Below are 15,708 nucleotides of genomic sequence, written 5' to 3'. Positions count from 1 at the left end.
GACAGTCTGGTACAGTACATTACAGTACAGTCTCATATAGTATAGTACATTATAGTACAGTGTAATATAGTACAGTACATTATAGTACAGTGCAGTACTGCAGTTCATTGTGCACTTGTACGAGCATTTACCCAAAAATAATTACGTATTTCTCTTGCACTATTCAGGAGTTTTTCTGTTTTATATTATTTTTGTTATTATAAACTCATACTCCAATACATTTTAGGGGAAACAATGTCTCACTCCACTAAAGAGTATGTGACCTATTTCACAAATTATACGGACCAATTTGTACAATATGTTGTGGTTTTATTGATTAAGCTACTCATTTGTTAGATTAGCTTGACCTAGACAAGCTACAAGGTAATGCTGCTTACACCAATAATATTGATCGAGTTCTGCATATGAGAATTTTGATTAATTACCTTGAGTAAATTTGGCTTTCCTCAGTAAAATTATGTAAAATAATATATTTTTACTGTAACTGAGTATTTTTAGTATTGCTACTCTGCTACTAAAGTAAATGATAATCTTTACAAAACTACCCAAGCCCTGCTAGGTTGTTCGGGGCCATTTCTAACTCTACATTTTAGAATGGATTCACATCTGTCTGGTGTAGTTGTTCTGAAAATTGAAACCGGTCCTCCTGCAGGATTTCTTCATATTTGCAGCACATCGAGTAGACAAGACGTTTCATTTGATAATTGAAAGATTAATCAACAGGTTCATCGGTAAAGAAAATAAAAGTTCCTCCTGTTTTTGGTTTTCGGATTCTGCATCATCAATGCCAGAGGATGTTCTGTCCGTAATGATGGGAGACTTTCCAAATTTAAATACAAAATACAAACTTTATTTCATATAATCTTTTCCTTCATGCCGACTAAGGTTGCTCCTTAAGGCAGAAAGAAAGACAAAGAAAGGAAAAGACTTTAACATTTGTTTTCAACATTACAGTGGAAGTTTTGCAACGATCTTTGGTCTTTAATATAAAATATCTACAAATGGTTCAACACAGAGTACTAATATAAAAGCAAATAACCGATTGTATAATTTGATTCCATATGAATGGAATTGTTGTTTCCCCATGAATCTTTGCAGAACTCAGTCAAGTTGCACAGAGAGTCAGTCACATCCTGCCTCAGATCTCACTCTGGACACGTGGCTTTATGTTGCTGTTTGTCTTATTCAGAAAGGAATTGTTTCCTAAATGGCTGTTTTACAGAATGAAGTAGATCTTCCTCCTGGATCTCTGTACTTTGCTTTATTCATTTGACTCACTGCCTTCACACACCTTTTGGCCTGCTGCAGAGAAACACACTGCATGACACTGCCACAGTGATATTGCCTGATCAGCTTGTAAAGTTGCAGCGAACCTTAAGGTAGCCAGCTACACAAGTGTATATCTCTCCTGCTAAAGGCAGATTTGCAACAGTGCCATTTGATTTGCTTTCCCCGGAAATTATTCCCACAGCTGATATTTTCAGTCCCTGTCATATAACGGTAGAATATTCATTTGAAAAAACACACTCTAGCCGTGCAGATAGAGGAATTAAAATCCTCTCATACACACATGTGACCTCCATTGAGGTTAATTATGTGACATCCAAAAACAATCAGCTACACTGGTGATTATTTGAATTTGTAAAGAGTGGATGGCTGTGTATTTATTTAAAATGTTGTTGTTATATCTTAAAATAAAAGATTTAGTATATTTAATTTTAAGTTAAGTAAGGAGTTGTGTGTCTGTGAACAATAATAATAAATCCACTTTTTCAGTAATGGAAAACAAAAGTTGACAAAACTGCTTTTTAATAGTTTGATGTATTATCACAGTAATTCTTTATAGATAATTCATGATTAAAAATGGGTGGGGACACCTCGTTGCTTGAGCTTTTATCCTGGTTGATGAGTATTGTTGATATAATTTGTATGGTCACCGTGGTGTTGACTGAACCGCTGCTTAATACTTCTTAAAATAACAACAGAGTAAAGTCTCACAATTTAAATTGTCTATATTTTTTAAGTTAATGAAGAAACCCGAGCCTGTCCCCAGCAGCAGCCGGACTCCTGCTCAGCACCTCGGTTGCCGGGCAACGCGGAAGTTTCGGGTGGAGGTTCCCTGATATTTGAATCAGCACATGGGAAACAGGTGCGTGTCTACTCGGTGTGTTGGACGTGGATCCGGTCACTCGGAGAGAAACAACCGGGACTCTCCTCCTTCTCCTCCTCCTCCTCCTCCTTCACTCGAAGAAGCAACTCTCCTTGTTGTGTATCTTTGTTTTCGCTTCTTCAGAGGAACAGTCTGAAGTCCTGAACATCACATCGGCCAAAAATCCAGGTAGGACCTCTCCCCGTTAGCATCAAGCTAATCATACATTTAAAACCCTTTAAATAAAAGCGTGTAACACGTCTTGCTTTTGCGGGTACAAACTACTTCCTGGAAGTGCAGCTGGGACGCACGACGTGCAGGAGAAGCCCCACTCCGACCCTCAGGGAACCACGTGATCTGTCCTCCTTCAAGGCAAGTTCAACATTTCAGCAGGTGCACCACTCAAGGAACTCGCACAAGTCTCCTCCAGTTCTGCATATTCTCTGTCCCAGTGCTTTTTTTATCATGTGAAGTAATTAAAGGATTTTGCCCTTTTTATTGCAGAGACTTCAGTGCAAGTTTGTCGTCACAGAAATTCCTGTGAACTCACTAAGGAGAAGTGTTGCCTGCGTGATGCCTCATGTCCCGAAGTGTGTTGCCAAGTAAACGGTTGTTATCGAGCTGTGTCTGATTGTGTTGTTCATCTCAAATTTCAGGCGCCGTGCCTCTCCTTTACACCCTGAACTTATAATGGCATGTTCACCAAACCAGTGATTTCCATTGGCTCCCTCCTCTGCCACTTGTTCTAACACTGAGTTGAATAAGTTCAGTGACCTGCACGCACTCGGCTTTTGTTTAGGGCGAAAAATGGCATAATTATTCCAGTGAGTGACCAGGGCAGCTTTACTGTGCCTCATCTCCCAGTGTGTGTCCTGGCAGCTGGAAGGCTCCGGTTGCGTGTCAAGCTCGGTCAGACACATGGCCGCTAAACGGAGACGAGGCTGCACACACCTCCGCTCTGCCGCCGCGGCCTCCAGAAGGGCTCTTGTGTGGAGGATTACAGGCATTTTCAGATTACTGCTCAGCAAGACCAAACGGTCTGCGGCTCTGACCCCCTTTCTAACAAGGAGAAATAAACAGCTCACTGATGGGCCAATAAAGGCACACGTGGGGGGTGAATATTGTACAGGGGATGGGTCTATATGTTTGGGGAAAGAGTGAGCGCGGATGGGTGCTTCCCTAACTTGGCCACTATCTGACCTACCTCCTTTTGAGAGAGAGAGAGGGGTTTTCTAGATGACCAACTCATTGGCATGGCTTCAGTTATTTTTGGCGCTTGACTCAGGATTTTAAAACTGGAACGATGGAGACAGTAATGTTTGACTAGGTTTAAAAATAAACAGCACCCCAAGGTTCTGCAGTTGCATCTGGGGACTTAAAAATGCACATTTTTTTTTTTTTTCTGGATGAGTGCCTGACAAAATGTGTCTTCCAATATCATAACAAGGGATATTCCTGAAGGGGCGTGTGCACGGGCAAAAAGTGGCTGTGTGTTTGCCTTTTTGATTACAGTAAACAGAGTGGATAAGCGCCACACATGTACACACACACACACACACACACACACCCCCTCTCACCCAGCCCATAATGTCCTTAATCATGGACGTCTTAATCAAACCGGGGCAAAAACATAAAGAATTGGCTGGCACCGTGGATTAGGTTAGGAATGTGCGGGGGGGAGGGGGATGCTCCTTCATGTGGGATGATGACTGGCTGCGGTGCCCGGAGTTTGCCCCCCGGTCCATCTGCCATGCTACTCACCCACCCACCCACCCACCCACCCACTGACACACTAACAGGTGCGTGCGCGCAGATACACGTGTCTTGTAATTTTTTTTTTTGTGTGCACGCGCTTCAAATACTCCACCCTGCACTCCGGCCCTGCCCCTGTCCTCACTTAGCCTGGGCAGCAGATGGTGAGGGGTAAGGCTTGAAGCCCCCCCCCCTCTCTCCACTCCAAGCCACCAACCCACCATCAACCCCCTATTTTTTTTATTTCCCCCCCTCGAACACCACCCCACCCGTCTTTGTGTTGTTGAAGAGCCTGAGTGTTGAAAGGCGAAACCCCAGCTTGTCCCCCCCCTCCCCACCCCCCCCTTCCAACAAATCCTTGGCTGGCTGCCATTGGCGGGACTCAGTCAGGTGTCCTAATGCTTCGGTTAGGGGAGGAAACGCTGGTTAATCTGCCCATCGCGTGCCACCGGCCGTGGCCTGGCCTCTTTGTGTCTGGCACCCCTCTGATCGGTCCCTCCACCCCTTCATCTGTCTTCCCCCCCTCCCTTCTCGTCCAACCCAGTTTCTCTACTCCAAGACGGTGTCATCCTTTCTTCAAGATCAACCCCTCTTCCTTTCGGGACGTGCATTAACTACGTTCTTTACTGGACAAATCCAATAGTTTTGACGGTTGCACGGCATCATGTCACTTATTTGTCCTGTCAGACCAATTTGTTTGTTTTAGTAAGTGCTGACTCATCACAGGTAATCGCTACACTAGCAATGCACTATACAGGGAACATGTTGAGAGTGACTATTACACTGTTCCTTCTTTATAACTGCTCTGCTGCTTCACACCTTTTAGTTTGGCTTTTCGATATAAACCATGAGTTAAGATGTATAACTTAAATCATTATTGCACTTTATAGCTTGTGTTCTTCATGCTCACTGGCCTCTTTTTCAATAATGAAGGACAAGTATTTAAAAGTTGCTTCTAATGGAATACTTGAACTGCAACCAAAAGTGCCGCAAAATGAATCAAAGTACGAACACAGCAATGTACTTTAAGATTTCTCTGATATTCACAATTATAAATGTTAAATATCTTATTATTGAACTCTGGTTTTCTGAATCTTTTCTATTGTCCATAATACACCATCACATAGACTTTCACCCGTCTCATTATGCAGAGGCAGCTTCACCTCCAGCAAGGTGCTCCGCTCTGATTAGGATAAATGATGCTTGGATGCTTCTCGGAGCAGGTTGATAGGGTACGGTTGCGTAACCATAGGGGTCATTACCATTTGACCCTTGCTGACCTTGTTTTTGATTGACCCCTTCGCTTGGTCAATGCTTCAGAGCACATGCAGGAGTATAAGGTCAGAGATCAAAGTATCCTCAGCTGTGCTGTCATGGAAACGGCAGCTTTTCCCCTCTCGTGGTCAGTTTTAATCTTAGGACAGTGGGTCACTGAGGTGCAGTTGTGGTTTTTGTGTTACAATTTTGGGGAGGTTTGGTATTTACTCATTTTGGTATTTTTTTTTAGCTATGGTGAAATTGAAGATACTGATAATATTTCTGAAATATTGACATACAGAGTGATACGTTCCTGTTGTACTGATGCTGCCTGGTGGGTTTGCAAATAATGTGGCTGCAAATTTACCCTGGAGCCCCATTTATATTTTTTGAACTGCTGGTTACATTTTATTGAGTCGTTCTCTGTGTTTCACCTGTTCTTTCTCTATTTGACATGTCGTCTTGGGGTTTCCATCACGTGTGTTCTGTACAGGAAATCACACATGCTCTTCTTCGGTGTTGTGACCTGAAGCCTCAGCCTCCGCCATGGTGGTCAGTCGAAACACACCCGTGGCTTATTTTTTTTCGCACTTCCTGTTTGTGGCCGTTGGGAAGGGTTTCCTTGCAATCAGTGCTGCGACGAGGGGGAGGGGGGGGCAGAATCAATACTTTGAATGTAACGTGCAGCCAATGGAATAGGAGAATGATTTATGTAGGAATGGCTTCTCCCCGTATCAGATGGGATTTGTTTGGTGGCCAGATGAGTGGACGGGAGGAGGGGTGGTGGCACAGCGACCCAGAGCAAGCAGAACTATGAAAGGTGGAGAAAAAAAAAAGTGTGTTGCTGCTGTTTGATCGTGACACTGCTCCACTCCTCTTTTCCCGCTGCCCCTCTCCTCCTCTCTCAACCACACCACGCTCTCTGACCGTCCCGCTTAATCTCGGGACCGTAGTATTACGAGACTAAAGACCGATGGGATACATGCACTCACACGCACGCCAGGACTTTAGCAGGTTGTGGACCACCAGCCCGAAACGGCATATGTCCCTGTCCTCTCCAGATTATTGAGAGCATGTTAATATTACCGTACAGTAAGGGGAGGAGGGGACAGGGCAAAGGGTTAGGGAGGGGTGGGAGGGTGGAGGGAGAGTGTAAGAGCCTCGCAGACGCACCAAGATTCAGAGGGAAGCACGAGGCGACAGGGACGAGAGGGAAGGAGGGAAAAGGAGCAAGTCCTGGAAAGAGACCTAAAGATGGAAGTGTGGAGGCGGGAAAGAGCGAGAGAAGCAAGGACATAACAACCATAGAAAAATGTGTTTGCTTTATTGCAGTGGCCCCACCTACCCCTCCATCCTGTTAAGGAGGCACAGTCCTAAGGAGGAGGGGTAGGATCCCCTCCCTCAGCCACTGACACACACACACTCCCTCCCTGGCTCACACACACACACTGTGCACTGAGAGGGAGCAGTCGCTGAAGGGCTCTGGATAGAGCATGCAAGGTTCTGCAGGTGTCCCACCCTTCCCTCCTCACACTGATGCTTCAGAAGGTACTATATCAATTTGTGTCTCTCCTTCCTGCCGTTTTCCCTCCTTACTCTTCTTCAGTTTTCTTTTGGTTTTGCGCTTTCTCCTCCATCGCTTGGAAGATTTCCTCTCCTCATGTGTCCGTGAGCCTCTGCTGCTCATGTGTGTTTGTGTGACTGCGTGTGTGTGTTTGTGTGACACTGACTGCATGCTTGTATGGTTGTTTACCAGCTCTACCGTAGTCACAGCTCAGACAACTTTAGCAGAGTGGATTCTATTGGCTGCATGTGTTTGAGCCTGATTTTTATTTTATGATCCTGTAATGCCCTTTTCAAAACTAATTTAACAGGGGTCAGGGCTTTGGCTGCTTGTTGCATTATTTAATCTTCAATTTTATTATGTTTATTGGCGCTCAACTCCAAAGGTTAGCGGGAGACAAAGCGCATTATGTATGCCCTGTGTACACCCTCCATATGCGTATTCATGATGTTTGGGTCAAGCTTCCAGGCAAATCAAGTCGTAGAAATACACAGCAGCATGTTGGCTGTAAAAGAGTGTGCTTTTATTTACGTATAACAGAGTTGGATATAAGCAAACAGAGAAATTTGGGATTTGTATTTAGTCCTACTATTTTTCTCACTGCCCAGTATCATTTGAGCGGTAACACAATTACAAAAACTGATCATTTGAGTTGTGGGGAGCCTGCATATTTGAGCTTTTTCATAAAAAGTAGTTTTGTGTGTCACAACACGATTTTAAAGGCTAAACAACATGCTTTATTATCGAAATTGGGGAGTTGGCAGCAAAAATGGCTAATAATCCAGTGTGTGCACGTGCACGTGTGTGTGAGGGAGAAAGAGACCACATGTCTTGTATGTAGTGTGCTGTATTGGCGCACACCCAATCCACCCCTCCTCTACTAGAGTTGAAGGTACAGTGTAAAGAGGCACTCCTCTAATATATTACTAATGATATAGTCATTTTATTTCTATGTGCAAAAGAATCTTATAAGTTCTCTTTTATTATAAATGTACATCTAACATATATTCCAAGTTATTTGTAATATCCATTTACCGTGATTATATTGGGATGACTAAGCTTAAATGCTGTTATTTTGCTGAGGTTTAGTTTGAGAATTTCGTAAATAAAAGAGATTTGACACATTTGTGCTGCTTTTGTGTTTTTGAACAATGATCTTCTGCAAGTGAGCATTTTTTCCACCATGTTTTCAGGATAGGCCCCACTCATCAGCGTTATTCAACATTAATCCATGTTATTACATCGCTGTTTGGAAAATTAAGTTTATCACCATTTGTTTAAACAGTCCTGATGAATAAGCTCTAAATACATCCTGGAAATGTGTTTCCTTCACAATATTTCAACCCCAATCCCTTTCTCCTGCTCATCCTTAACATTAAAGCGCTGTTCTCTCCCCCCCCCCCTTTTTATTTAGGCCTGTATTGACCTGTTAATAGTATTATCCACAGAGCGTGTGGCAGGGCCAGGGTCACATCCCTCTAGGGTTTGGATGGTCATCCACCCGGCCGCAGTTCGGCCAACGAGCGACCAATAGGACCTGAGCTGTGGTCATCCCTCAATCTAGCCCCTTTCACATCAGAGGTCACGCGAGTCAAAGGGTAATAAGTTTAACCCCTGGAGGAGCGAGGAGTCAGAGGTCACCAACCAGGCTATAGGGAGAAGGTTTGCATCATCAATCAGTGGCACTCCTGGTTATATCTGCGCATATCGATGACACAAACTCGTTTCTGCCAATCTCATTTGCATGGCTTGCCAAACACAAAGGGCAGCAATTATAGTCGTACAAATGTGAATGAAAGTAGATCGTGATTGTGGAGGGGCTGCTAGTGTCAGTTTGTTAAGCTCGTACAAGATTTTCCAATCTCCTCCATTTTACAGGAGTTTAAATAAGATCCAGGTTAATGTCGTCGACTTGAGTCCATTTTCCTCAAAATTAATAAAATATATTCTCTTCACAGGAATAATGTATTCTGATATATTTTTTTATTTCTGTTAGTGTCTAAAGACAATAGATAACATCTTTTGATATTCAACATTAATGATCCAATTTATTCGACACACTGGCTGTTATTCATGATTATAGCTCGTCAATAAAACCCTACATCGAACAGAAAGCACTGAAAACAAGAGCTTTGTCTATATTTTGGTCTCTTTTCCTGTCAGAAACAACATTAACAACCGTTTTTACGATGACTTAATGTGAATGATTAATTAGAAAGGGTGTGGCCTCTATTTCCCCCCATGCATTTGTACAATTTGCTCTTGTACATTGCCACAGCCTCACAGGTATCTTCTCAATATTATACAGTATTAAAAGTGGATTTTATTAACACAATGATCCACGACGTTAGGTGGGCATTCTCCTAAATTCTGCCGCAGACGTGCGAGTGTATCCCTCCTTGTAAATCTGAAATGGTGCTGTGCTGATGTTTCCTCTTCCTGGCTGATGTTAGCGATGTGTCAGCATTAAGCTAGGCCTGCCTGCTCGGCTGCTGGGGCCGTGGTGGCGACCAGCCCAGCCCAGCCTGGCCAACAGCCAGACCAGACATGTCTTGGCATCAGACGACAGAGACGCGACGGGATCAGGGATTGGGGGACATAAGTTCATACTGTATTCAGCATTGATTATCCATGTTCTACACAAAGTATAAAAAAAATCTGTATGTTCTGCACGATTTCTAAGTGATTTAAAGATTTTATTGTTTTTTTTCTGTTTTGATTTAACAGTGTAAAGATGACGGGAGCAAGAATGTACGAGATCATGGGAGGAACGAGGACATGCGGCAAAGATCCCAGGTTGGTCTACACAACAAAATCCCACATTTAACGTGGTTATTATGGTCCTTCGTCAAAGCAGCAACCAAGATGGGCCTGATGTGCTCCTCTTCCTCATTACATATTGTGGCGCATACATTGAGTTCACTACGTGCATGCCTTTAGGTTTGTGAATAAGAGAGATGTACATGTTGCTCCGTCAGCTATTGCACAGACAGAGACCATCAATCACAAATGCACGGTGAGCCGCATTGCTCTTTTGCTGGTCCCTCAAGTCCTTTTTCTGGGCTGGAATTACACAGCACTTTACCTGCGGCGCTGCATTATTTTTTTTTAGCCTTAACCCTGCACCATAAGTCAAGCAACACATTTGTGTGGAGCCTCGGCTTTTAACACTATGACAAGAGGTTCAATTCTAGGGTGTACCTGAGCCTGATAAAAATACACACAAACAATTTCCCTTTTTATATTGGGTTCCTTTCCTCAAGTAGCGATATCTGCATGTGTGTGGTGTTAAAACAAGACATTAACTGAAGAGCAAGAATAAACAGGCTTTTTCTTGCAACAACAACCCTGCTCAGTCCATACACTTCGTACAACATGTGTGAGTGAAGGTCCGGCACACACCCCCCGTTCACCTCACAGAGATGTTTCACTGCTCTGCTTGGCGTCTGGTTTCCCTGCATGCACCTGATGTCGGCTGTTTAAGAGCTCTGCGTGATCCTGACCCCTGCAACAACTCCCCATTTATTCAGTCCCTATGTTTGATCATCAATCAGCTTGTTCTTCTTGCTGATATAACTGTTTTTGCTCCAATGTATCTTCCCCACTAAAAAAAATCTCATTTGCTGTTTAGAATTATTCAAAAAACTATAGTATGTGTCATGGGATGTGATCACATTATCTATAGCTGTATGGCATGGGCAGCAGCCAGGTGTTTCTGATAGATGAGTGTAAAGACCTTGGCTTTTGGATAAGAAACGAGGCAGCTCACGCCGAGGGCTCTTTGCATTTTGCAACACCGATGAGAGTGTGCGTGTGATAAGCAGCAGGTGGACTTGTTACTGTTGTGATAAGAGCAAATGATCGATCATGCGGTCAAGGTCTTGTCTTTCAGACATAGTTTGATCAGCTGAAAGGTTCACTTCACATTTATCTCCTGAACTGCCACAGTCGCTGACTACTCACTTCATGACTCCGTCGTCCTCAAACTGTTCAAATAGGGTTAATTTATTAGGTCTAGGAAAAAAAGTCTTTATTATCTTGTCTTCTCAAAATGTGTCCAATAGAATGACAAGTTTATAAAAGGGATTTTGTGTTTAACTGTACCTAAAGTAGTTTTTTCAGAAATAAAGCTGCCCTCTGACAGCGCCTTTAATGAAGTAATGTGGAGCCCATGTTTTTGAGAAATGCTCTTTGTAAAGGTCATGTATTACTGCAATGCTGTGATAGAGCCAATATAACAGCCAATAACTGACCCTGGCAATCGCACACTAACGAGACTGTTAGGTCAAGGGTTTTATCCTCAGGATTAAAAACACGCCTTTAAACAAAAGTAACCAAAATAGCAATTAGTCTCATCAATGTAACTGTGAATCTATGAACTTAGGTAACAACAGAACCAAGAGCGCATAACTGAGTGGTTATTTAAGAATGCGAATAGATAAGCAAACTTTGAAAGTATACATCCACGTAACGCGACTGTTAACACCATCATAGACCTGCACTACACGCAGCAGTTAACCTTCACATGGTACAGTGTGTTATCTTACCATTAGAACAGTGTGTTTTCTTCACCTCAGAGCAGCTCTTCATTGTCCTGTTTCAATGATACATTCTTAAACATAACGACAATTTAAAAAGCAATAACTTGGAAATACAGTGAAATCTCTCAAGTGTCCAATTTTACAATGCAAGTTGAATTTAATGTTCCATCATGACTGTTTCATTGTTCTAAAAGTAAACGTACTAAAGAAATTTATAAATTGAGAACATGCCGAGGAGCAATGATGCTTCGTGTTTAGGTTCTTGTATAAGAATGGGTTACTGTGTGTAGGTAGAGAAGGAGATGACCCTTCATTCGGAGATGGTGTCGACCGTTAAATCAAGGTGATGAACACAGACCTTGAAATGAACAGAGACCTATAACCGAACGCTCCCTGGGAAAAGGCCATTCCTCCAATCGGCTTCGATCGACTCCCCCGCTCATTTACATGAGACATAAATTCACATTTTAAATGGTTGAAAATTGCTCGGGTGGCTGATACACTGGAGCATATGAAATTATAATTGTAGTCAGCCGTGTGGGTGATGTGTGGAGGAATTATGCGTCCAATAACCGAGATGGGATGTAAATATGGTCAAGACAGTCAGTAGTGTGATGTGCCATCGGCCCGTTTCATCGGGGACTGCAGTGCAGAGGCTAAATGGCAGCCAGGCCCACGATGAAAGACTAATAAAAACAGTCCCCACAGCCCCAAAGTACAGGGTTGTGTATATAATAAGAAGCATCTTGTCTAAATGGAGCGTGAGCAGATCATTTTTGTACAGGTAGGATTAGTGGGGCTGCAATTAATGATTATTTCACTTTTAACCTACAGAATATTTACGTAACCAGCCATGTGATCTATAAAATGTCACAGCAGCCGTTCAAAAACGATTTAGTTTAGTGATGTTAAACACAAAAAGAAGCAAATCTTTACATTGTAGATTCTGGAACAAGAACATTTGAAATTTTTTGTTCAACACAATCTAGTTTGAATTTTATGTTGATCAATCGACCAATCGTTGCAGCTCTATTAATCACTGTGTATAAACGCACGCACACAAACCACATTGAGGGAAACTAATTACAAGACAAATCACTGACACGCTGGAGCTTTAGTTTTATTTGTTTTATTTTTTTGTTTTTATGTGCATCATGTTTTCCGAGGCATGAATAGCGGTACCAGGGCCGGGTGATATAACGATATGATTTTGCTGTTTATCAAGTAGTGTCTCATTTTACGTTGATAAAGAAGAGCTCAAAATACACTCAGGAGCTAAAATCTGTCTTTAAACCTAAAAGAAATATTAACATGACAATTATTGTGATAATTATCGATACCAACTGATGTAAACATTTTTTATCTCAATATAATTTCTGGCCAACAGAGGAAATCCCTCGCTCCCTTGTCCTGTAGGAGGTTGATGTCTTACACTCCAGAGACCCTGTTGTTCTTCATCCCTCTGTCCCTCTGTCCCTCCCTTCCTTGGCGCAGTTTTTTTTCTTTCACCTCTACAGTAGGGCTCCCCTAACGGAAAGGCTGAGACACATACACATGTCACATCAGCTCATGGAGATCCCAATTGTTTTTGGTCAACGTGCACCTCAGAGGTCTTGGGGTTGCCTGCGCTTCTCAGCGCTGCTTTGTGTACACAAGTGCAAGCCCACATCGTTTCACACGGCTGCCGCACACCACACTCCACATACGCTCGCATGTAAGGACTCATATATTGTACATCTCCATTTCTCATCACACAGTCGTCACACACACCGCGCTGTTTTCTATCTGAATATCACTCAGTCCAAATCTGAACAATCAACAAACAGAACACTATGGCTCACCAGGAGGCGCCTCACAGACCTGTTTCATAATTTGCCCTGCTCTGTCCATTGTATCGGCCCCCTTTGATAAATTTACCTCCAACTGATACAATGCGTCAGTCTTTTTGTTAGGGGAAGACAATTGCTTGTACAGTGAAGGTCCGGGGCCTTAATGAAAAGCTGAAGCACACACATTGGTTGCAGGGGCACAAAGGTCGCTTCTTGCTCTTAACGCTGGCTGACAGCTAACGGAGCAGACAACACGGTCAAAGGATTGGGACTAAAGTTTAAATGGTGATATCATTATTTTATTGTTCATTGCTGCATGTGGGGGTCATCGAAGCGTAAAATGAATATGTTCAAAACGGCGTTCAGAAGGGCCATTGATGAGTCACAGTGAGAGACTAACTGAAGAAAACAATGACTGGTCATTGTTGGAGAAGAAACATGCAGCAGGATCTTGACCTTCCCAGTGTATGGGACTAAACTCCCATGTGATCTCCAGACCTAAATTAAAAACGAATCCAGTATGGGAGTTGAGTAGCATGATTTGCAAGATGAGAACTTTTAAGAAGTAAATACTTTTCCTTCATTTGAAAGGACTTGTTGATGATATCTTACTAAAGTAGTGTCTCTATTCAGGGGGTCACTGTTATAGGCTCAGACTGACCCTCTCTTTCTTCTCTCACTTCCATCTCAGTGCTCTGGCTGTTTTACTCTTTATTTTACACCACACATAAAGGTTAGTATTAGATCCCCATGACCCAGGCTACACCTATTAAACAAAGCAACTTTAATGAAAGTCTGCAAAGAAATCAGTTTTCCTGATAACCCTTAATGCATGTTTTCCTTTTGAAAACCAAATCATGCGGATTACAAGCACAGCTATTGTTTGCAAAGCATTTAACCTGGACAGCTTTAAAATGTTTGACTGAAAAGTTTATCCTTCACTGAAGATGGCCCAGTATTATGAATTTAAGGATTTGGATACCGGAGGAGTAGAATTATTTATATTTTCCCTGTTTAAAAAAAAAGCAGTATTGAATGATTTCTATGCTGAAGTGTTGGGGGACAGGTTGGGGGGGCCTCATGATGTTGGGACAGATGGCATTTAGCTCTAGCTGTGCCGAGCTCAGTGGGACCCGAAGCTTAAGAGGTTAGGCCTGTCAAAACCACTCTGTTCATTCACTGCCTAACAAAGTGTGGACTGTCAGCCTGTTCCGTTTAATAAACTTAAGATTTTTCTTTTGTCAACGTCCGAGCAACACTTTGCAACTCGATGACCTGAATATCCCAACGTGCACGCAGGCACCTCTGGCAAAAGATTTACCAAATCAGTGGACATGTGTCTAATCTGGACACTTAAATTATAGTAGCTTAGTTCAATTAATTAAACATGGTTCAAAGGACTTTTTCAGCAAGATGTAGGCATGACCATGATGAATGTGGATATTTTAAATGAGATAAAATATTTAAAAAAAACTGAATTAAAAACCTCTTGAATATTTTTGATTCACCAGTTTATCTCATCTCAGCAAAAAATACGTATTTTATATAGTCCTTCAGTTTTATTATACTTCACAGTACATGTATAGACAGGAAAGGATGAGAGAAGGGGGCATGACCTGGAATAAATGTACTAGCGTGAAACTAAACCACAGTCGTTGCGGTTATGAGGCACTAGGGCACTGGGACGCCCAGCATTCTGAACTTCTGTCCCCCACTTTGAAGTCAAGTTCATAAAGAATGTGATCTCATTCAAGGTATCATGCTCCACCACAAGAGGGAGACATACTGTAACAGGCTGAGTGATTCTTCACCATACTGTACACGGCCCTCACTGGACCACACGGCTAAACTGTACACGCCTGAAGCTCGGCAGAGACCCGAGTATGTTGGAGCATCTTGAACTTGTCCTGAGATCAAACGGAATCGTTGAACAAATTGTCATCTCATCCTCCTCTCTCTCTCTTCCTCTCTCCCCCATCTCTCAATTTGTTTCAGTGCTTGTTGAGGGTCAAAGGGGAAAGGCTGGTGAGTGTTGACCTGAGCGAGAGGCCGCGGTGACATCTGACCTCTAGCTGGGTGTGCTGGCTGACCCTGGAGGATACAGCCCAACAATGGGAGGCACGTGCCTTGGCCTTGTCACCATGGTAACGCAGGACCTTTTGAAACAGGGTGGTGTGGGGGTCAAAGCTTGGTCTTTATCCTGATCTGTGTTAACCATCTGCTGCCAATTGACTCTTGTAGATATAACGTATACGTGGACGTGTGTAAGGGGGGGGGAACTGTGGGCTGACTGGGTAATCTCTGCAGGCAACTGTGATGGTGCTTTTTATTCTCACAATCACCTGGAGAGATTCTGCAGTTTGTCTAATTGTGCATCAGATAAACACCATGCACCCAGAATCTAATCTCTTGAGTCTATTTCACAAACCGGACAAACTATGAAGAGTTCATTGATATGTGTCTTCCTTCCTGGGACACGTGCTGAGAGCATATTGTTTACTGAAGGTTGTCTCAAAAACCGTCCGCCCACCTGAAACGCTGATCAAAGAGGATTTCACACTGGGGCTTAAGGTAATGATCATTGCACAAGAGGCGAACTGTTTCCATGTCACAGTT

The sequence above is a fragment of the Limanda limanda genome, chromosome 15 (assembly GCF_963576545.1).
Source record: "Limanda limanda chromosome 15, fLimLim1.1, whole genome shotgun sequence".
In the NCBI taxonomy this organism is placed as follows: domain Eukaryota; kingdom Metazoa; phylum Chordata; class Actinopteri; order Pleuronectiformes; family Pleuronectidae; genus Limanda; species Limanda limanda.
The sequence above is the reverse complement of the archived record's forward strand: the minus strand, read 5'-3'. Positions refer to the sequence as shown.